Raw genomic sequence first — 24,983 nt, 5'->3', positions numbered from 1 at the left:
CATATTTCTTCGATTCCTCCGTCTGTTGATATTTGTAAAATAAAAATTTGAAACCTTGAATACTATGGCTGGATTCTTCTAAATTATTTTAGCTAAGTAGATACTAAGAAACGCTTTAAAATATCAATATTTTTTTGGTTGAAAATAACATTTTTGAATATCAAATGCATACATCATAATAGCAACTTAAATTGTCAACAAAATAGGTATCATTTACAATATGCTTTCATCTTCAATGGTTCATGCATACCTCTTTTATATAACTCGGCACGGAATTTCTCAGTAAGGAATACTTTTTAACCGAGTCATGTATATTTTTAAACCATTGAATACTAAAAATAATGCAAAAATAATTACGTTTAATATATATTTTAATTAAAAAACATGAACTAAACCATTGATAAATGTTTAAATTCAAGATAATTCCATAGCATTCGGGAAGGGAAATAAAATTTAATTTAGAAATAATCTTCTTATAACGATAAATTTGAGAATATAAGCTAAAAATTATGTTATGTCATTTTTTGAGCTTTATCGACTGATAAAAACCTCTTAGATTATGTTTCAAAGTAAGCACGCTTAAAAACCCAATAAAAGATCTGTCTTTTCCTAATCTATTCAGGTGAAAAACAATTAATTCCATTTGGCGGATTTTTTTTTCGATATCTTACATATCAAAGTAATCTTAAATATCTTGATTTCATGCGTACGTGAACTAAAAATAATTTACCACAATAATTTGGACAAACTCAAAATATTGTTGAAGAATCCACCTGGTCTAAGAAGAAGTACAAACATTAAAAAATATTTTCTGGCGTTGCCTAGTATGAAGCCGAAATAATTCAATCAAATGAATCTCACCCGCAACAATAAAAGCTTTAGCTCTTTAGCTTCACAAACGTCAACAGATGGAAAAGTCGAAGGTATATAGATGTTCAAATATAGGCAGAATAGTGAATGTTACACAGTGTGTAAAGTGGCCATTAAAACCAGCCAATATCAGGCCATAAGCCCTGTGGATGTCCGGACTTCTATATTCCCTTCTGTAAAGTGTTCTTCATATCCGTTGTAATATGTTAATAATAACAAATAAAATCATTGAAATGATGTTAGGGATTTTGATTTATGCATAATACATGCTTGCTAACTAAAATATTTCAGTTTTGAATTATTTTGTTAAATGAATGCAATTTGAGGGGGTTTATTTAAACAAATTTAAAATAAAATAAAATCATCATCATTCCCTTTCCGTGCCTAATGGTGCATAGGCTACAGCATTGGTAAACCAATCGCAGCGTATCTTGATCATTTTTGTTACATGAAGCTAAAATTATCAGTCTTACGCTTCAGGTACCAGTCCAGGTACTATGAAATATTTTTGTGTGAAAAAACCTTGTAAATAAATATTTCATATCAACTATGTCGGGAATCGAACCCGAGACCTCTTGCATGGCAGGCTAACGCGCTGACCATTACACCACGATGCCGACAATAAAAAAAGTTTAAATTTCTTGAAACCTACCACATTAAAGCATCTATAAAATAAGGTAGTTTTATCCCATATTAAATTTAAAATCAAACTGTTCGTTACACTTATTTCAAAACACTAGAAATCCTTTTATGACGTTTGAAGATTTTATAAGCATAAAATTGTTTTCAACTTCAGACATGTACCCCTTAATTTATATAAAAATAATTTCAGGCTCATTTGATTTGGCTGCGATACACTCCCACTTGCTTATTAATGATGCTCACGCTTACACAAACCTGAACACTTACTTTCGTACAAATACACATATTCAAACCCTCTTACCTATATATATGTATATATATTTATGAATGTGCCATAATTTAATATGTTTTATAATTTAATATTATTTAGAATCTTTGCTGGTCTGTCTTTCAACATTATATTTAGCATGTAATTTAATCAGGGTTGATTGTATGTTTCTATAAAATCTATAAATAAATAAAATTCCAAGTACCGTCCTAAATTGTGTTCTGATTAAAATTTCTAAAGTAACACCCACATATTTAGGTTTTGATGGGCTGGAAAGGGTTTTTAAAAAATTAAGTGTATTAAAAATATTATATTTATAATGAACGCCTTAAATACTCGTATATTGAGGCCCTCAGTATCAAAGGTGGCCAAACGCTAAAAATAGTATCAAAAGCGGCCAACTGCTATTTAATACTTAATAAAAATAGCGTTTCATTTTACGTTAACCCTTAAATTAGTTGTTTAAAGTGTTGATACCACTAAATATTATCAAATAAAAACCGTTTTTCGTAAATATTTGAATTAAAAAATGCTATTACTCAGAGTAATAATGCGCCAAGCTATAGAGAAGCCAAAATGTAGGAAAACCATTATATGACTATTGGGTATTAAGTTAGCTACAGTTCGCAGCAAAACAATGGGCCGTGCTCAGGTCGAGAATTGCCTAATGGATATTCATTTGCATTGTTAATACTTTTTGATATGTACCTGTGTATTTATTATTGTAGGGTTATTCCAATTTATTTTTCTATAATTCGCCTATATTTATTTTATAAAATTGAAAATACATGTGTGGGTTAAATATTTTATTTATTTATTCACAATTTACTTATGTTACATTTATTGAGACATAAATCCCAACTCCATGGAACCTAATACCCGTATGCAGAGACAAACCTTAAGGTGAGGTAAGTACATTATATTGTCTTCAACTTCGGGTTATTCTCTGTATATGAGATTTGAATGCACTTTCCTCACCTTAAGTTTTGTCTCTGCATACGGGTATAAGTCCTGTTTTGAGTTTGTTTGTTTGTCCGTCACATCTCCGAAACGGCGAGTCGTAGCGGCCTGAAATTCGGACACATAATTTTAAATGCAATTTCAAAGTTAACGTTGCTATTTTCGAGTAAAATTTGAATCGACCTCTACTCAATAAAGACTCAAACTTTAAATGTATGCCTGATGCGGCCCCGACATATTGCCCGTAACCAACTGTCATTATCAACAGTAAACATACTTTAATTCACAAATTTATCGCCTAAATTGAGAAAAAATAGTATCTGAAGTAAATATGTTGATAAAAGGAAAGTTTTGAGTGATAAATGCCAAAAATCAATGTAAATCAAAAGAAAATATTCGAAATCAATTACCCGTGAAAACTGACTCTTTTAACACTTTTGACGCTCTTATTGTTATAAACAAACATACTGCAATTCACCATAGTCGATTTTTCTTTATTATAACGTAAATATCCAAGGTTTTTACAAACAAAGCCATGCACAGCGACGAAAGCGTCCGTCAGGACTCTCTAAGCGCCTGTTGTCAAGCAAAACAAAATAGCCGCCAGTTGACTAAAGTTGCCGCTGACTAACAACGCTCCCGTTCTATGAAACATGGCGAAAGGGCTTCTCTGTAGTTTGGCGCATTATTACTCTGAGGCTATTACAGATTTTAGAAATTTTCTCAAAAATATTTATGGAATCGTTTGGCCATCTTTGATACTGAGGGCCTCATATATGTTTATCTAAAATATGAATAAGGAAGACCGGAAAAGGTTTTGTTGAATCTAACATTCAAATACCTTTTATGCATTAGAATGGTTTTGAAATTCAACTGATTTAATTTAATGACGGAAATTGTTGATCAAGATCACAGAATACCTAGGAAATTGATTTCTCGGTTCTGACAGCGCCACATTGGATTTCCCCAGAGCAGAAAAGCAACTACCTATTACGTATATCTACAGTAATGAGAATATTCAAGAGGTAGAAAAGACCACGTATTTAGTTATTAATTATTCAATTTTATTTTAGTCCCGATTGCATTTCTGATATTATTTTACTCATTTATTAATATTCTAAGGTAACAGTGAACTTATTTTAATTAGTTTATTTATTTATTTTATTTATCTTACTTCAAATTACTAAATAACCATAACGGTGTAAGTCACTCTCCAAGTACAAGAGCTAGTCTCTTTTTTGGAAAGTTACAGTTCGTTTTTGTCCAACAGACCAAAACACAAATCTGCAGAAATAGAGATTTAACGTTTTTTTTACGAAATAGGCATAAATAATAACCACAGCTTAAGACAAAATTCGTTAAAAAAAAACCTTTCAATAATATTTTTTTGAATTTTGTAAATAAAGGCTTTCTCAATTAGCACAACTCGATTTCGTTAAAATGGTCGGTTGGACAAAAACGAACTAAAACGACGAGTTATAAGACTAACTAAATATATAAAAGTAGATTGTATTAAAAAAACAAGCATGTAATATTTTATGTAACTACTATATTAATTAATAAAAAAATAATAAAATCTCATTGGTTTGACTAGGGTACGTAACCCTGTTCTGAATAAAAATAAATCTCCCGCATCCTACACGTAGAGTAAGACACAAATACTAGGTTCCTAGGTTTGTTTTGTTTTTCTCCCAACAAAATCAGTGACTTGAAAGATGCAAAACAGTGACATTATTACCCACTAAATATTGCGTAATTGAGTGAATTTTCGTCAGAAGTTAAAAACGAACGTTTTTTAGTTAATATTATTATTTTTATACATCGTCTTATATTTTCATAAGAGTCTTTTTGTTTCAAATTAGATTACATTGCAAAAAGGATTGCAATTAAAAATATAAATAAATTAAATTGTCCTTTTTATTACAAATAATATGTACACAGAGCATGGGTTTGGCACAAAGTTACGACAAAAATAAATATCCAAGATTAATACAAAAAACCTTAAGTACTCAAAAGTACTTCCGTGGTGTAGTGGTTGGCTCACGCTTGACTCACTCTTGACTCACGCACGGAAGGTTCCGGGTTCGATTCCGCGTGAGGACGCATATAAGTACATAACTTATAACATGCAAATAAAAATAACTTTACTAATAAAACAATATTATGGACAAAAATATTTTATAAGATTGAATCCAATAGTTTAATGCAATACAAATTACAGAACCATTATTATAATAAAGTAAAATAACCAATAATTCAAAAAAATTATGGATAATCATCGGATATATCCAAAAAAGTATTAAATTGAAAATAGGGAAATTATAATATCTACTATAAAATAACATACTTACATAAATAATAAGCAGAATAATATATGAATACTGGAGGCATTTGAAATGTGGTACTACATAAGAATATTAGGAATTTTCTGGAGAGACCACATCACTAATGACGAGGTTCTCAGTAGAATCGAAAAAGGAAGGCACCTAATCAAAACCATCTCAGAGGTGAGCCCGATGGATCGGCCACATTATGCTCCATGAGGGTCTCCTGCATGACATCATAGAGGGAATGGCTGAGGGGACAAATCATAGAGGAATATTTGTGACTGAGCTGCGCCTCATGTGTCGAGCTGAGGGGATCTGCGGAGAATAGAGTTCGAAGAGGACGAGATACGGGACTTTGCTGCAAACCGATCTCCAGGATTGAGACTGCGAAGAACGTATGCATATGGTCTCGTGGGTAGTTTTATTCATGGAAAACATCCCTCAGCATCTAGGATATAAAAAAACCATTCTTATAAAGCAAATGTTGCTTAAGTTTTATCGAATATTTCTTAGGGATTTTTTCATTGTAATAGTAAAATTTTAATACCTCTTTTTTTTTTTTTTCTCCGTTTCTTTTTTATTTTTTTTAAATTAATATATATACAATACAAACAGATGTACAGGTTATAATGATTATGCTTAGAGAAATATAAAGTTTAAAAAAATATGTAATAGGGCCTGCCATCCAATTTATTGTAATATCTTAAGTTTTTTTTAAAATAAAGCGACGCGACGCCGACGGTTTAAACAATTAAAAAAAAAAAATAAGTACAATAAGTATGTTAGGTAATTAAATCTTTTTCTAAAAACTTCGCTTTATACTGGTGTAAATACTATTTATCTTCCTAGGTAGATAATAGGGAAATATCTTCTTTTTTTCTACATTTTTTAATTAAAAGAGTCTACGAAATTTCGTCAAGTAAACAAAATTATACATAATATTCTCAGAAATCAAGTGTTTTTAATTTTTATAAGTTACCAGGAGGGATTGACGATACATTTTTGGCGTTGTGCGAGTGAAGGTAAAGTTATAACTTAAACGGCGAATAGCGAAAATACTTTTCAACAATTCGAAATGCGTGCAAACATAACTCGTTAAAAAAGCGAAAAGAAGGCCAAACAGTGTAGCCAAAACAAAAATGTCCCGTGAGGCGTGGCAACCTCACAAAACCAAAATTAGCCAGAATCTACTTACATATGATTATTCTGGCTAAAATATATCGAAAAAACTTATCGGCTCAACCACTAACTTTGAATTTTCATAAATTTAAAGTCAAACAATGTATTTTATCATGCGCTTGGCAGTGAAACTTAAAACTGAAATAATAAATCTGTTTTTTACTTGTTATTATTATTGTTTTTCTGCGTGACTAGATTATAAAAAAATACGAAAAGAAAAATATGCGTGGTTTGATGAAGTAAAGAAAGACAATATTATTTATATTGTGTTCTATTCCGTTAGATTACGTCAATACGTAAAAATATTTAAATAGGGAGACCATTGAAAACATAATAAAACAGTTCGACCTTTTCCCTCCTGCTTGAATGAACAAAGCATTTTATTACCAATAACATGTCATGTATATAACTCAGCTTTATTGCGAGGCTTGTGGTTTTCTCGGAAAACAAAATGAAAAATACGAATTGAGATAATGTGCCAAGGTGTAATAGTTAAAGGAATAACGAAACCTTGAAAAGAATCTAAGTTTAACTTACTGCCTATCCTCGTAAAAACGTCTTCAAACGAAGCGAAATTACGTCTTACCCACATTATTGCAAATTACTCAGGTTAATTGGGTATATTCAAAGGAAAACTAAAGTAGGCACCTTTAGTAAATTACGTTTGGTAACTATAACTAATATGAAACCATTCGAGAGGTGGGAAAGATTACATTTATATTTTCATGATTAAGTTGCGTGAAACGTAGATATCGTTAATAAATTATAATTTCACGTATTTATTCCAATTTTTAAAATTTAAACTTATAAAAATTTTAAACACTGGATTTCTGAGTTTTGAGATTAAGCGCTTGAGGAGAATATAATGTATAGGGTTGTTTTATTTCATGACCGAGCCCAACAGTGTGCTGTTGGTGCGGCGATGGACCCGGCTTGGACACGTGCTAGGGATGCTTTAGGAAAGCCTTAAGAGGAAAGGCGGTCTTTTTTTTCTTCATACAAACGTAGCCCCATATTTTCTCCCTGAATTATGGCACGAGAGCAATTATTTTTATTAACATACTGCACACATTTACCATTGGCATGTCTCTATCGTTTTGTTATTTTGATTTTTTTCTGATGGTAGCTAAGACCATCCAAAAACCCAAACAAGCGCCCAGTTTTATCTGGCGTCTGCGGATGTACGGTTTTCAAATATGATAATTAATTTTTATAAACCAAAAAAGGTACCGACACGAAAAATTTAATTCAGATACGTTTTCTAAAAAATGACGAAATTGGCTCAGTTTTGAGGTGCGGAAAAACGGACAGCGAAACGTCGATTGGAAAAAAATAAATATTTCCCTGTTATCTACCTAGAAAGACAAATAGTATTTACACCAGTAAAAAACGAACTGTTTAGAAAAAGTTTTGATTATTTGTCATACTTATTGTACTTTTTTTTTAATAGTTTGAACCGTCACGTCGCTTTATTAAAAAAAAACTCAAGTACCTACAATAAATTAGATGGCCGGCCCTATTACGTATTCTTTTTAACTTTATATTTCTCTAAGCATAAGCATTTTAACATGTACATCTGTTTGTATTGTTAATATATTTTTTAAAAAATGAAACGGAGAAAAAAAATAAAAGTAGGAAATTAAAATTTGACTATTACAATGAAAAAATCCGTCAGAAATATTCGATAAAACTTAAGCAACATTTTCCAAATAAGAATGGTTTTTTTATATCCTAGATGCTGAGGGATGTTTTCCATTAATAAAACTACCTACGAGATCATATTCATACGTTCTTGGCAGTCTCTATCCTGGAGATCGGTTTGCAGCAAAGTCCCGTATCTCGTCCTCTTCGAACTCTATTCTCCGCAGATCCCCTCAGCTCGACACATGAGGCGCAGTTCAGTCACAAATATTCCTCTATGATTTGTCCCCTCAGCCATTCCCTCTATTATGTCATGCAGGAGACCCTCATGGCGCATAATGTGGCCGATCCATCGGGCTCGCCTCTCTGAGATGGTTTTGATTAAGTGCCTTCCCTTTTCGATTCTACTGAGAACCTCGTCATTAGTGATGTGGTCTCTCCAGGAAATTCTTAATATTCTTATGTGGCACCACATCTCAAAGGCCTCCAGTATTCATATATTATTTTGTTAATTACTTATGTCGGTATGCGAACGGATGAAGAATATATAGGAATTACGGATAAGGGGTTATGCTAGAATCTTAACCGCTCATGTGCTCTGTAGCGCCAAGACTAATTGGGATATTTTTTGTAAAGCGCCTTTGAAGTGATTATTATATAATAACTTTATCGATAGGGAAAAATATGTACGTACTTCGTGATTTTGTGTCTAAATTTAGAGTAGGTTTTTAAACGCGTCACAAAAATTTACACCTAAGGTCCGCCATGTATAAAAAGTGATACTCGTATATTTTGTTTTTAAGGAAGGGTTTCTGTTATGTAATAGTAAATATAATAATTTCACTTTTATCGATTTAATACTTTTTGGATGTTTCCGATGATTCTTCATATTTTTTTATTTTACTTTATTATTATAATGGTTTTGCAATTTGTATTGCTATTGCTAGATTCAATCTTATACAGGTGTTCTTTACACCCTGTCACATCCGAAACCACGATGATCAGTATGACCAAGAAGACATATTAGAACATTAAAATACATTTTTAGAACGAATAAAATTTACAAAAATAAAATATTTAAAAAAACAAATGGTTGCTTACTTCTGTAAGGGAGAAGCGAGGAGAGGGGAGGGGGAGTCTAATACACCGTTAACCACATGCCCACGTCCCCCTCACTTCTCCCCTGCAGAAGTAAGCAACTATTTGTTTTTTAATATTGTTTTTTTTTTTAATTCTGCGTTCTAAATATTGTTTTAAATATGCAAATATGTCTTCTTGCCCATACTTATCATAGTGGTTTCGGATGTAACAGGGTTTAAAGAACACCCTGTATAATATATTTGTGTATAATATTATGTTTTATTAGCAATATTATTTTTATTTGTATGTTGTGCTTTATGTATTTGTATGCGTCCTCACGCGAAATCAAACCCGGAACCTCCCGTGCGTGAGTCAAGCATCTTAACCACTACACCACGGATGCCGCCTATTGAGTGCTTGAGGTTTTTAAATTAATCTTCGATATATATTTTTATTGTTTTCGGCGTAACTATGAGCCAAACCATACCCTTTGTACATATTTGTAATAAAAATACAATTTAATTTATTTATAATTTTAATTGTTAGCCTTTTTTCAATGCTATGGTAATTTGATACAAAAAGGCTTTTGCGAGAATATTAGATGATGTATAAAAATTATATGATTTACATAAAAACTCGATTCGTTTTTGATTTTTGACGAAAATTCACTCAAACACGCAATATTTAGTAATTATTTACCTAGATTAAATATATTAATAAAATCATCAATAAAATTCTTTGGTTTATTTTCACTTTTATTTAATTTTGACTAACGAGCGCTTTCGCTTAAGAAGGCATATTATAAACCGGGTAATTGTTTACAACATTTTGAACTTTTACAATATTTGCTACAGGGTTTTTTTTTCATAGAGTCTTTATTCAATAAAATTAAAACATTATTACAATATTAATACGTTGTACAGAAAACAAAGTATTAAAACAAATTTTGTCCCGATAAACTATTCAATAATAGTTTGTAATCGTGTGCTCAGACATTAGTTTGAATTAATAAACAAAATAAAAGAGTACAGACATAATACTGTAAACGTATAAAATAATGAACATATATTATTTTATTGTTGATGCTTTGAAAAATATTTGGTTTGGGTATATTAAAATCCTGGTTGGCAAAAACTGTTAAATTTTCGGAAAGTTTTATACCAAAATTGGGATTAAGTCCTAGTAATTTTTATAATTCTTATTATCAAAATTCTTAGCATTCTTTAAGAAATCTCAGATTTTTAAATATAATAATATAAGCTTAAAAACTTCATTAAAACTCTGGTCTAGAGCATACTGTTGTTTGGAAGCGAAACGTGGACTATCCGACAGGCAGAACGGGGGCGGCTGGAGGCGTTCGAGCGAGATGCGAGATGCGAGATGTGAGATGTGGTGCTACGGGCGCATGTTGGGAATTCATCGGTCGGAACATGTTAGGAACACCGAGGTATTAAGCAGGGCTGGGGAGTCTAGATGCTCGCTCAATTAAGTTGCACAACAGCGAACCAAATGGATACGCCATAACATAAGACACTCAGGCCTACTTCTTACGATTGCAGAATAGAGGTGTGTAGTTCGCAAACGACCCAGAAATCAGACAAGTTCAACATGGAACTAGAGATACGTTTCTAACATCTCGGTCAGTTAGTTCGCGAACGAAAAACGCCGAACTAAATATGCCTTTGTGTCATTCGTGTCATTGTATCTTCGAGTCATTTGGATCTCTAGTTTGTTTAGTTCATTCATTGACCTAGATTGTGTCTGTCTCCTGTCTCTGTGGTTAGTAGGTAGATTAGGTACCTACATGTACGCTCTGTATCTGTACTCTGTACATGGATGGACAAAGGCACGGGATTGCGAGGTGTAGTGTGGAGTGGAGAGTGGAGACGGGCGGGGAAGATTTCACGCGTATATGTGTATGTACTTCTTCCTTGGGAGATTTTAATACGAGTAGGTAGGTATTATGGGTAAATATTTGAAATTAAGACGAAGGGCGGTTCGGAGTGCGGCGAACGAAGAAGCGAGGCTAGTTTGATCGCTCGTATATAAAGTAACTTTATATGCCAGCGAATATAAAGAAAATTTTGACATATTGTGATTAAAATATTACTATTAAAGAATAACAATTCAAATCGAAGAAATTACATTAAATAATAATTACAAATGAAACAAAGATAAAAATTTCAAATTTCAATCTGATTGTGGAATAAGTTATCCATTTTGGGCTAGACGCCCATTATTGATTTTTAAATTTTATGTAAATATTTTTTCCATTTCCACACGTTATAAATATAAAAACCTGATTTGAAAAATATATAAAATCCTCTAAGGGTATTTAAAATAATTATAATTTATATATTTAAACATAACATCAATTATAAAAATAAAAAAAAACAAACTTTGCATGAAATATAATTATGCTTATTAGTTCCATAAAAAACACCTTTTAATATTAACGTTATCTCAAAAAATAAAACAATTTATCTGTTTTCTACAGGTTTGCAATATTATAATATCTAAAGAACAATATAATAAAACCGGTAAAAGAAAATCAAGTTGATGTTTGACCAGTCAAAGAATTAGAACTTTTTGTTTCATTTACTGCTCGTACACATTCGGCTCAAGCAAACAAAAGAACTAAACGAACTAGAAACACGAAAGATATGGACATAAAAATAATACGAAGATGCGAAAGATGCGGAGATATTATGACCTAAATGAGCAAAAGATACATTCGTTCAATTGAACTACTTAAAAGATTCCGTCACTTCAGTCGGTGTTGCAGATCAAGTGAAACGTATCCTCTCGGTGACAGGGTCTTACCCACGTCTATTGCGGAGGGCATGAGCGAAGGCACAAATTACAGAGGACGACCAGATTATCTCTGACATGCGTTGTAGCGGGTACGCCGAGTTGAAGAGACAAGCGGAGGATGGAGACGGGTGGAGACTGACCATGCATGAAGCAAACCAGCACGAATTGTGACCCGCGAAGAAGATTATTGAAAATGCAAGGAAATAACATATGGGAGAAGTAACAGAGTGGAAAATACACTTTTTAGAAGATTAACTTAGCACAACACCTTGATTATATTTTATTTATTTATTTATTCATTCATATTTTCTTCCAATATAAACTATAATTAATAATAAAAATAGTGTAATCTAACTGCACTGAGGTTACCCGTGCCGAAAACACTTAAAAATGTACTTTTTTAAAAACATTTTTTTACATGTGAGAATAAACAAAGAAGACTTAATAAACAGAGATAATTAACAAAATGTTTGGAATCATTATCATCATTCTCTTTCCGCACCTAATGGTGCATAGGGCACTGCATTGGTACACAAACCGCAGCGTATCTTGATTTTTTTTGTTACATGAAGGTAAGATGATCAGTCCCACGGTTCAGGTGCCAGTCCAGGTGCTATAAAATATTCGGGAATCGAACCCGAGACCTCTTGTATAACAGGCTAACGCGCTGACCATTGCACCACCGGGCCGACAAAAACATAATGTTTAGACAGTTTTAAACACTACGTATTTATGTTTTTTATTAATTTATGCATATCTGTATTATTTATATTACAAAACGCACAATGAAAGAACAAAAACATAACATAAGCTATACATTTGTGGAGCAGTTGATTCAATATTGGTTTGGGCGAATGAGACAATCCATTTTACTTCCATCTACCTCCATAATCTATTTTTTATAGCCTTTTTGAATATTTTCTTGTTACTAATTGTTTTAATAAATAGTGGAAGTGGGTTATATAAGATTTGAACTGAATAATACTCTAAATCTCTTTGTCCGAAAGTGGTATTAGTTTGTATTTGTTTAAGTTGTCTTTGTGTGGAGAATCTAGTGATTATATTATTTTTATGTGTAGGGTATATATATTTCAATTGAGTAAGAATAGTTTTTGAATCTATAAGTGAAGGTATGATTGGAAAGTGTACATATTTATAAGGAACATACACAAATATTGTATTTTTGTTTTTGAACAGAAAAAAATCTATTTTGCTAATATTTTTTTGTTGATTATATTATGGTTATTTTAAATAAATAAACTAACAAATATGATATTGATTACGATGGAGTATGCAGGAAACAAAATGAACTCTTAGAGTCAAGCATACAAATAATTACCAATAAATTTGACATGAACATTTATAGAAAACTACATTTAGCAATAATATCATACATGCCCATTTACGCCATCATTTCTCTCATAAATTATAAGTTTTTCATGCAATAATACATAGATTAGTTAATGCGCCAATGTCTATATATTTATGAAAAAAGGAATTAACATTAGAAAAACAATAGCATATAACATCGGTTACAAAAAAGTCTTATTAATATATTAGTAATTAAAAAACAAAAAAAGATTTCATTGAAAACAATAGTAAATGTTTTATTACCAATAGATAATAATAATAAACTAGAAAATTGGGTAAAATTAAATTATAAAAATAAAATGAATGTTGCTTTGTATAATAAAAAAACTACTGGACAATATCTAGTAAATAATAAAGACAAAGTTTAACCATTAAAACAGAATAGAGTTAAAAGTTTAAAATGCCATGATTGTGAAGGCACATATATAGTTCAAAGTGGTAGGTCATTAAAAACTACGCTAAAAGAACATATCGTTGTATCGTCGGCTACGTGGTGTAATAGTCAGAGCATTTGCCTATCATGCAAGAGGTCTCGGGTTCGATTCCCGACATGGTTGATAAGAAATATTATTCAAAAGGGTGTTTTTACCCTAGAATATTTCATAGTCCCTAGACTGGTACCAGAAGCGTAAGACTGATCACCTTACCTTCATTTAACAAAAATGATTCAGATACGCTGCGATTGGTGTACCAATTCAGTGCCCTATGCACCATTACTTGTGAAAGGTAATGGTGAAAAGAACTTATTGCCTCCTATAGGTTTAAAACGATAAATAAAAAAAAACAATAAATCTAATCAACACTTTTGACATTGAAAATAATGTCAAATTATTACATTTTGAAAACAAGGGGAAAAAGTTGAATAAACTTGAAACATACGGAAATAAATAGGATAAAACTAACATCATCATCATCATTCCCTTTTCGCACCCAATGATGCATAGAGCACTGCATTGGTACACCAATCGCAGCATATCTTGATCATTTTTGTCACATGAAGGTAAGATGATTAGTCCCACGGTTCAGGTGCCAGTCCAGGGGCTATAAAATATTCTAATGTAAAAAAAAATATTTCTAAATAAATATTTCATGTCAACCATACTGGGAATCAAATCCGAGACCTATTCCATGGCAGGCAAATGCGCTGACCGCGACACCACGAGGCCAACAAAAACTTACAGCTTTAGTAATAGACCAACAATTAGAATTTACGAACTCTCCTTTACTTGAGCCTTAAATTAAATTTAATTTTGTTGTATTCGATTTACATGTCAAGCGTTTTCTCTCTAGATATTTTAACATTAGTTTGTTCGAGTCTCAAATATCATACTTGTTATTTTATTTATTTAAAAGAAAAATAATCCACAAAAAAATATTATCGAAATAGTATTTTTTTCAGTTCGGAAACAATAATATAATATTATTTATATCACTACAGAGATGGGTAGAATTTTTGTTTCAAGATTTTGGATATTCGAGCGTTTACAGGGCTTATGACCTGTCATAGGTTGGGTTCAAGTGGCCACTTTTATGTAGACTTCTACAACATTCCCCATTCAAATACATAGATGGCGCTCCAAACGCGCTAGCGAAAGCTTTCCCTGTTTCATGACATATATACTAAAACCAAAAATGTCACCGATATGGATATTCACTAATAAGCGGAATGGGGAATGTTGTAGAATTCTACATAAAAGTGGCCACTTGAACCCAACCTATGACAGGTTATAAGCCCTGTAAACGCTCGAATATCCATAATCTTGAAACAAAAATTCTACCCATCTCTGTAGTGATATAAATAATAATATACCTACTCCCCCTTGGGATAAAAAACCCAGAATTGTGTGTGTATAAATATGTAAATATATATACATACCAAAAATAATATTGTGTAATAATATAATATTTATGTGTGTTCCTTAAAAATATGTAAACTTCGCATCATAAAATCAAGGAATTGTGCTTAGTTAATCTGATAAAAAGTATATTTCGCACTGTTACTTCTTCCATATGTTCTTTCTTTACCTTTTAAATAAAAATTATAAAAAATATTACTAGGGCTTAATCCCAATTTCGGTATAAAACATTCCAGAACTTTCTTAAACCAAACATTTTTGCGAACCAGTTGTAATAATATTTATGTAATCTGTACCTTAGTAAAATACTTGTGATCTTCTTATACTTAAATCTTGTAACAAATATATAGGTTCAAAATTTTCTCCTCTTTTCTTTAAAAAAAAATATAAAAAATTAGTAGTTTCTTATGTTTAACTTAATTTTATTTCTTTAACTCAATCTTTATTCTTATCTTTCACTAAACTTAATCTATATTATAACTTAAATTGATTTAACACACTTATTTTATATAATTTATGAAAGATGGTGGAGTTCTATAATTGAGGATATGTATAAAGAAGGTTAGTAATGCTTACTTAAAAATTGCATGTATTTTATGTATCATTGTTGAACTTCCAAATAAAAAAATAAAAAAATGTCTTAAACAATTTAACAACCTTGAAGATGCCTTCTTTGGCGAAAGCGCTCTAAATAAAAGTGAAACTAAACTTGATAATTGATAATTATATTTATACTTTTATCTAAATTAAGTTACATCAAGAAATATGTATAAAAAACATCAATATAACAATATGTATTTAGTAGGTAATAAAGTCACTATTTTGCATTTTTCAAGTCACGGATTTTGTCGGGAGAAAAAACAAAACAAATCTAGGTGCCTAGTATTTGGTGTCTTACTCTACTTGTATGAAGCGGGAGATATTTTTTTTTGTTCGCCGCGGATCGTAAACGGAACACAAAAATTTGATTGGCAAATCTAAAAAGTTAATAAAACACATCCAAATTTAACATGGAATCACTACTTCACGTATTACTTAGACCCCGAAAAAATACAATTTTAACAGCGCAAACACTAAGCACTTAATAAAATGGGCACATTGAAAATTTTTAAATGTTATCGTCGGGAAACATAGCTCTCCTACGCCGACGGGTTCTTCGGGACCGCCTTCTCCTCCTCGACCTGGACCTCCGCGACCTCGACCTCCTTCTCCGCGCTCCGACGACCTTCGGAAGCGTCTTCGGTCGTCTTCTGCTGATTACAATTGTTGGCATCGCGGCGCAATCTTGATTGGGACTGTCCAGCTCTACGTCTACGGGGGCTTCGCATTCCGAAGACGCTGCACTGTCTCTAGCGGAACCCATTTTTAACAAACACTACACAATTAACTGAATTTTGCGAAATTTTGTTACGCGGCTCGAATCCGAAACTCCTGAAATGAAATAATACCGTTCTGCAATTTTTCACGGCTCTATTTGTTTTATTATCAATGTTCGTTGTTTGAATTTTCAAGGAAATATTCATGCAGAACAAGTAACGGTGGTACCTGGTGTACCTACCTACGTGTACGTGCACTCGGTAACGTGAAATCTCTAAACAGATAATTGGGACGAGTCTAGGCATTTTCAGGTACTTGCTGAGTAGTTCAATGATCATACGACCAGCGCGGAATGCGTACCTCATGACAGATGCAGACAGCAAATTAAATTTGAGAATTATATTTCTTGTCGGAAAATGAAATCAGACTAGATTTGCAATTGTTGATATTAAAATTCTCCGGGCGTAACGTATACAGGGTGTTCTTTAAGCCCTGTCACATCCAAAACCACGATGATCAGTATAGGCAAGAAGACATATTAGCATATTAAAAAAAAAAATAGAACGAAGAAAATTTAAAAATATATATATTAAAAGAAAACAAATGGTTGCTTACTTCTGCAGGGGAGGAGCAAGGAGGGCGCGGCCGTGCGGTTCAGACTCCCCTCTTCTCGTTTCTCCCCTGCGGAAGTAAGCAACCATTAGTTTTTTTTCCATATTTTATTTTTTACGATTTTAGTCGTTCTAAAAACGTATTTTAATGTGCCAATATGTCTTCTTGCTCATACTGATCATCGTGGTTTCGGATGTGACAGGGTTTCAAAGAACACCCTGTATACTCGAAAATTATTTTTCTTACCAGCGAATGAATCTGATCCACTGAATAGATATATACCTGTGGTCTGATCCATCAAGATCGTCTGAACCCTTATTCTGTAACTACTTCGTTTCGTAAAATCATTCGTATCGTATGTAGGGGAACGAGAGTGAAATACGATTTTCAGTACGTTAGAGTGAGATAGATATATATGAGAAACGAACGAACTTCTGGGGCTTTGAGCCATCAGCTTAGATACAAAACGTTCATTTAGGTAAATTCGGGGAAGTCGAAATATTACTTTATTTGATTACAAACCTTCCGAATGGAATGTCAATTAGACAAAAATGAGCATTGACGACATCGGGAATAAAACTGCTAAAGCTGCTCGCGATATTTGTGCAGTGTACAGTGAAGACGCTATAAATTATTACCCATTTTTTTTGGTGTGTACTCTTGTTCTCTTCATTTGGAAAATAACGGACAGACTTATGTTAACACCTATTACAACACACGTTACCAAACTTTTGAGAAATTGAGGCATCATACACATAGTGGCTTCTACCATCTCCGGAGACTTTATGGAGCAGCATGAGCAAAACGATGAATAAGATAAGAATTGTCTTCATTTTGACTTGGATCGCTGCGCATAAAATCTCTCCACATGGACTCGATGATTTAATATTATCGTCGAAAAAAATTTATTAACCGATAAAATTACTGCCGAAAATAGTTTTTAAAAAAAATGCGTTATCATAAATTAATTCAGGAAGTTCAGTGTTTTTTTTTTCAAAAAAATATTTGTCAACTTAAATTAATTGTTAAATTATTGGTTACTATTAAACTAAGCAAATTTTGTATTTTTTTTACATATCGTATTATCAGTGCTATGATTTTTTGAAGTTTTGTATTTCTGAAATAACTCCACGTGTGACGTCAGAGGTTGTTCTCTGTTAGTTATTCCCATTGGTTCGTTACGGCAAGCCAACCGGATATCCTTCTCAGCACACCATTGGTTGGTTCATATGAACCAGTGCCAATCAAAGTAGCGCGTTTTCAATAAATTATTTTTTATTATCTTTTCCGTACATTTTCAAGAAACTTTGCAGTACAATTTAATGCTTTAATTTTTACCGTGCGCAAGAAAACATTTTTGTATTAAATTTCCTGTAGGGCTGAAGTTCCTCATTGGATTTTTATGTCGGTTTTGATTTAGATTTGTATTTGCTTTCATCGTTTTGTTATCTTTAATTGAATTAAGGTATATGATGAATAAAGAAAAAATATAAAATAGTATTATTGTATTGCATCTAATCATACAGTATAAACAATGCTTACATAATTTATTTAATAAAATTTATACTAAAAACTGTGTACCTACCCAAATAATCATCATTATCATCAAACCCTTATCCACAACCGGAGGTACATAGGGCACTGCAATGTTAAATCAAATGCAGCGTGTCTTGATCATTCGTTACATGAAGGTATAGTGATCAGTATTACGCTTCAGAGACAGTGGAATAAATAGTTCGGCGTAAAACCGTCTTCAAAAACAAATATACGATATATATCGTGTCAATTTTTCCAGGAATCGAACCCGGGACTTCAAACATGGTGGGTGAATACATCGACCACTACACTAAGAGGCAGACGTTTCTCGAATCGATTTCCCTTTTTAGGATTTTTTTCCGAGAGTAGTCATCGTGCCAAAATCATAGGTTCAGGATTTTGGTTCCATTTTACTCGAACTGTATTACACAGGCATTAAATATAAAAAATAACGATTGAAAATCATAAAAAAGACAGTAAAAAACTGATAATTTAAGTACTCGTACTTATGACTGGCTTTTCAAGTGTAACATTCATTTTAAAAGGAAACGCGGTCTGACTTTTTTTCAAAAAAACGTATTCCGGTTTGTTTTCCCTGGCTTATGGCGAAAGAGCAATGATACTCTTTCTCAAAAAAACAAACAAAATTTGTTCAGTTTTTGGGTGCGGGAAACGGGACAAACCTTGAATCTGTCGGTTTTAGTTGGGCATAATCAGTCCGACATGCAGTTGTCTTTTTTGCACAATATCGGGGAAGCATCTGCGAGAGACTGACAGCAAAACAATGTCAAACACCTATTCATCAAATTTCTCTGCCACTGCCGAACCTTTTAACATACAGATTGGAGCTAAGATTTTCATAATTTCTTTAGATTTGTTTCTGCTGCGAATCGGTTTTCATATTCATAAACTCAAAATAATTTTATGTAACCTTTTTAATTTTACACCAGTTGATATTAAATAATACAAAATTCTTAAATTTGTGAGACAAATTCTAAAATAAAATTTTGTATGGTCTCATAATGTACTAAATCCAATGTTAAATGTACTTAAAGATTGTGCTAAAAATTCCCCAGCAATTGGTGCCATAACGTTTTGTTACATTAAGCAAAAGACAAGATATTTTGAAATACAGGTATTTAAAAATAATCAAATCAAATATGTTTATTTATATTCTGTTGAATAATCTGTTTTCGATATTTTTTTTCGAAAAATAATCATATAATTTAGACCGAATATGGTAACATGACTTCATTATTTTTTTTAATAAGTGAGGTATATTAAGTTTTGTATACACTCATGTGACATCATCAGAGATGTAATGCCGGTAGTTATACCATTGGACTTATTTGTTGCATTGGTTCGATGTAATATTTAGTAATCACCGTTGAAATAACATATGATAGAATTCATTAGTTAATTATACCTTGATGAAGAAGCTTGAGTAGATTTGAAACCGGTCGTCAGAAAAAATAAGTTGTTAAAAACAAAGTCGTTTTATATTTATTTTATTATACCATTGGTAGTTTATTGTAAAAAACGTTCTTCTAAGTAAAATAGCTTTTTAGTCACTAAATTAGCAATATTTTATAATATAATAAGGCCCGTATTCTTCTGTAAAATACGGTTCTCACAATGGTAGTTTTATAAATAATAATAATAATCAAATATTGATAACTATTTTTGTTCAGTAATTATTTTTTGTGTTGTGTAATCACACTCAAACAAACAAACAAATCGTCACACTGCTTCCCCGTAGGGGTAGGCAGAGAGGATACAACGCCATGTCAATCCGTCTTTGCATACAGACCTCGCTTCCTCAACGCGTATTTATTTTATCAAAATATTGCGAAACATTTAATCTTTTTTAGCTAAAAAATAAACGACAAAAATACGGTTTAATATTGACTGTTTGCACGGCGATGCTTATAATACTGCATAGTATGCAGTGCATACTATGCAGTTAATTACATCCGAATTGATGTCTTTTGCGTATTGGGATATAAAAACGTCGACAAATAAAATCATGTTTATTCCAACGTCTGTTTCCGGGTTCCGGCGGAAATGACCCTTGTTCCACCCTGTGCAGGCGTCACGTCCACAAGGCCGCGCGAAGGCCTATGTCAAGGGGCTTTGGTGCCTAGCGATCGGCCGTTGGCAAACAGTTGATGTCTTTACTCTTACCTATTGACAAGCTACTCCGCTAATCTCGTGAAACGCGTAAAATCTGTGCTTAATCTTTGACCGAACGTGACTTAAAATAACTATCATAATACTGATTTAATAACATTGTTTTAAATAAAATATAAGTGCAAGAAAAAAACATTTAGCGCTGATCGGCTGTTGAATCCAACAGGTAAGATTCATTCTCAATTACTTACACATTTGCAATATTTTATTTGTTTTTAATATTTGCTTAACTCTCGTATTTTTCCCAGCGTTCATTTTATTTGTGTTTTTTTTTTAAAGAAACGTGTATTTTTACTATTATTCTCGCGTCTTGCATTTATTTATGCTAGAAATTTGAAGCAGGATATTTCCTTTTTATGTAGTCAAACCAATGACGGACAATTAAAATTAAAACACCTTATTATTTTTTTATTAACGGACTTAGTCTATTAAAAAAATGGCAAATACTTATCATTATAATACATACAGGTACAGTTAAAATAAAATACAAATAAAGAAAATTAAAGCTAGGACAAAAAATTAAATAATAATTACTACCCCAAGACAAGATCTGGTCTATCTTGGTGATTTAAGGGCACATCACCCGCGCTTGGGAAAAAAATATTCGTCTAAATGGTTCGACTACTAACGCATACAATAGCAATTTTTGAACACACACTGTTTCACGTGGCACCGAGGGTCACATAGATACTTTCTGGGCAAATGAATTATTCCTAACTCAGAATGAAATTGGATTACCCTAATCATTTAAATACTTATACCTTCGAAACTTAGATTATATGCTCGTTCTTTATAGAGTTATCACGTTTAATTACAAAAAAAGTGTTTATTTTTAAAAATAAAATCATACAACGTTTCAGTTAAAAATTGACCCGTTTTCAATTTTCCTATACTACAACATCCTATTTCTATTTAAGCACATAGATATTTTTAATTACCAACGCATTTTTCATATAAATACTTAATTCATTTACATGATTCATTTTACGATATACTAACACAGGTATATAAAGAATTGCGGTTACCAATTCCAAGAAAACACACATTAATAGAGATGGATGAATTTATATATTCAATTGACACTTTTGCGGGAATGAAACAAAAATAAGAAAACGTCGCTTTATTTAGAGTTATTAAATAATAATAATGTAAAAAAAATATTATCATTTACAAGGGGTTTTTTTTATACAATGAAAAAAAACGCATATTTTGTTAACCTGTGTTACTATTATTCACGCAAAAAAAACAGAAGGCTTATTCTGTCATAATTTCGTTACGTAAGTTCGTTCGTTCGTCATATATCCATCTCACTCTAACCTACGATACAAAGAATGGCCTGAGGTAGCTTAAGTGGTTGTATTTATTTTGATTTTATTTAGTATTATATTATATACACAAAATTACACATTTATACAAATTTGCTTTAGCTGACTAACTGATCTAACTAGGGTAATTTACCTATTTTCTGAGACAGCCAAAAAATGTACAGAAAAAAATAACAGTTATCATTCACCAGATAAGTCTGATTATTTTTCAAAGACTAAATCGGATCGTTTTTCAAAAAAGAAACCAGATTATTTTTCAAAGAAGATAATTAATCATCTAAAAAACACGATAAATATTTGATAATTATTTATTTGAAGAAAACAATTCATGTACAAATAAACAAATGAAAAATCCCAGTGGAGCATACAAAAAATGCATTGTTAAATAAAACTCAAGAGTATGTCGAGATAATATATTACAGGAAGGAAAGATGATCAGTCTTACGCTTAAGGTTACAGTGACATATTTAAGTTAAACAAATTCTATATTTTGACCCTTCATAGAATCGAACCCAGGACTTTAACCATACAAGGCAGTCCCCTCGATTTCCCTTTTCGGAATCTTCCCTAAGAGTAGCCATCGGGTCAAGCCGAGCAGGATTTTTGTTCTATTTCACTAATCAGAACTGTATTTATAACATAAGTCTGAAAGATAAGATCGAAAATGAAGGAATCAGATGCTGGACTAAAGTTGTCGATATAATAGACCGTATTGATAAATTGAAATGGCAATGGCAGATTATGTCGCGAGGCAGGGAACATAGTAATGGGCATGCAGAGTTCTAAAGTAAAGACCAAGGAATAGTAATGTTTTTTCGATTATTGGTTCTGTTGATACTGGATTCGTTGATGCCTGTGAAATAAAAAAAATATTTTTTACTTTATAATCAATATCCGGGCGGTTCGTATTAAAAACATTGGCGTAGTCTGATGTTACTTAAAAATATTTTGAGTTTGTCCAAATTTTTGTAGACAAGGACTGGATTCAACTCCCTGGGGAGCTGTTAATATTAAAATATTACAACAGAGATGAAGAACATTTAAGAGAAGGTAATATAGAAGTCTAGGCATCTACAGGGCTTATGACCTGTCAATGGCTGGTTTAAGTGGCCACTTTAAACACTGTGTAACATTCACCATTCTGCCCATATATGAACATCTATTTTCCTTTAATTCTTTTATCTGTTGATGTTTGTGAAGTTAAAGAGCTGAAACCTTTATTTATGCGGGTGAGATTCATCTAATTGAATTATTTCACCTACATACTAGGCAACGCCTGAAAATATTATTATTTCAATTTCTATACTTCTTCATGGACCAGGTAATTTATCAAAACTATTTTGAGTTTGTCCAAATTTTTGTAGACAAGGACTGGATTCAACTCCCTGGGGAGCTGTTTATATTAAAATATTACAATAGAGATGAAGAACATTTAAGAGAAAGTAATATAGAAGTCTAGGCATCTACAGGGCTTATGACCTGTCAATGGCTGGTTTAAGTGGCCACTTTACACACTGTGTAACATTCACCATTCTGCCTATATTTGAACATCTATATTCCTTCCATTGACAGGTCATAAGCCCTGTAGATGCCTAGACTTCTATATTACCTTCTCTTAAATGTTCTTCATCTCTGTTGTAATATTTTAATGATGTTACTTAGTAAAATGTTATGGATATAGTATTTAATTTTGATTCACTAAAAGTACCAATACATATTTATTTTCACTCATTAGCTTACACGATTTTTAAAAATCTGGCTTTAGGTATGGGAACGTCCGGGCGTTACTATTATGACAAAATCTCATTTTTTATTATTTTTGCCTGTATAATTCTGGAACACTTAGCAACAATAATCAGGGGAGAAAATCTTTTGTATCTAAGTGTTCCAAAATTATGCTGGCAAATATAATTAAAAATGTTATTTATGCCACAAGAATAGCACCTTGACGTTCCCATATATTATAAAAATATTTTGTCGGATCGTAGAGACTCTAAATTATAAGAAGTAGTAGGAGATAATCTTAGTGATTATCGAAATGATGAAGTATACAATAGAATACTATTTTTACAGAATATTTTTTTATAGAACTTTATAGAATAAATATGTACTCAATAAACTATCTCGATCATTGTTACCCCAAATAATGACGAGAATCTTTAAAAATATATATTATGAGTTTTTTTATGTATCAGAAGTACATAAAACAATTCAATTAGTAAAATCAACAATTAATTAAAACCCGTCAAAAGGAAAAGGAATAAAAAATTATTTATTCAAGAATCAATTTATACAAATGCACTAAAGTTCGATTTTATGAATGCATTCACGTACCATTACTAAAATTTTTTTTTTTAAAATACTAAGAATATTACATGCATAATCAACACGGTAATTCCAACTTAATGGTAATTGCTTAATTGAGGTGCTGACCGAATTCCAAAAAAAGCTTAGTATCATTTTTTAAATTTATTTTTCAAAAATATTTACAAAATAGTATTAAATTCTGCTGAGTTGCATACATTGTCAGTAGGTTCTTATAAATTACATAGATTATTTATACTTAACTTACATTAACAATAATTTTTCTTGAAAAACATTACATAATTCATTATGAAAAATTAAAAACTACTCGTATCACTAATACAAAAAACTTTTTTCTAATAACCATAATTTGAGCAAACGTCTCACTCCTGTATTTAACTCAGTATTTTTAATATTGTTTGGTAACATGTTAAATATTTTAGGTATACTGTATTTCAGTGTCCTTTTGCCATATTTATTGCAATACTAGTAAACCTGGGCTGGTATTCCAAACGAAATTATAGCGCGGTATAGCGCGTTTTTACGTACTAAATACGCATTATAGCGCGCTGTAAACGCGTTCGGAATACCAGCCCTGGTGTTGCAATCATGTACCAACTTGTGTTTATACTCGGAGTGCGACGCATGCTGACAAATTAATTTGTATCAAAGTACAGCCCTAACAGATATT

The 24,983-nt window shown here is 31.8% G+C and overlaps 1 protein-coding gene across 1 annotated transcript in view; it reads left to right on the top strand.

The window, feature by feature from the left end:
- Positions 1-20,636: 20,636 nt before the first annotated feature.
- cu (NADP/NADPH phosphatase nocturnin) overlaps positions 20,637-24,983 on the top strand; it is a 76,373-nt gene continuing 72,026 nt past the window's right edge. Inside the window, exon 1 of the mRNA XM_088224375.1 lies at positions 20,637-20,829. The gene's annotated coding sequence lies outside the window, so the exon portion shown is untranslated. The remainder of the gene's footprint in view (positions 20,830-24,983) is intronic.

The sequence above is a fragment of the Micrasema longulum genome, unplaced genomic scaffold (assembly GCF_059751315.1).
Source record: "Micrasema longulum isolate JH-2025_06_02 unplaced genomic scaffold, ASM5975131v1 h1tg000281l, whole genome shotgun sequence".
Lineage (NCBI taxonomy): Eukaryota > Metazoa > Arthropoda > Insecta > Trichoptera > Brachycentridae > Micrasema > Micrasema longulum.
This window is presented reverse-complemented; position numbering and strand designations above follow the sequence as displayed.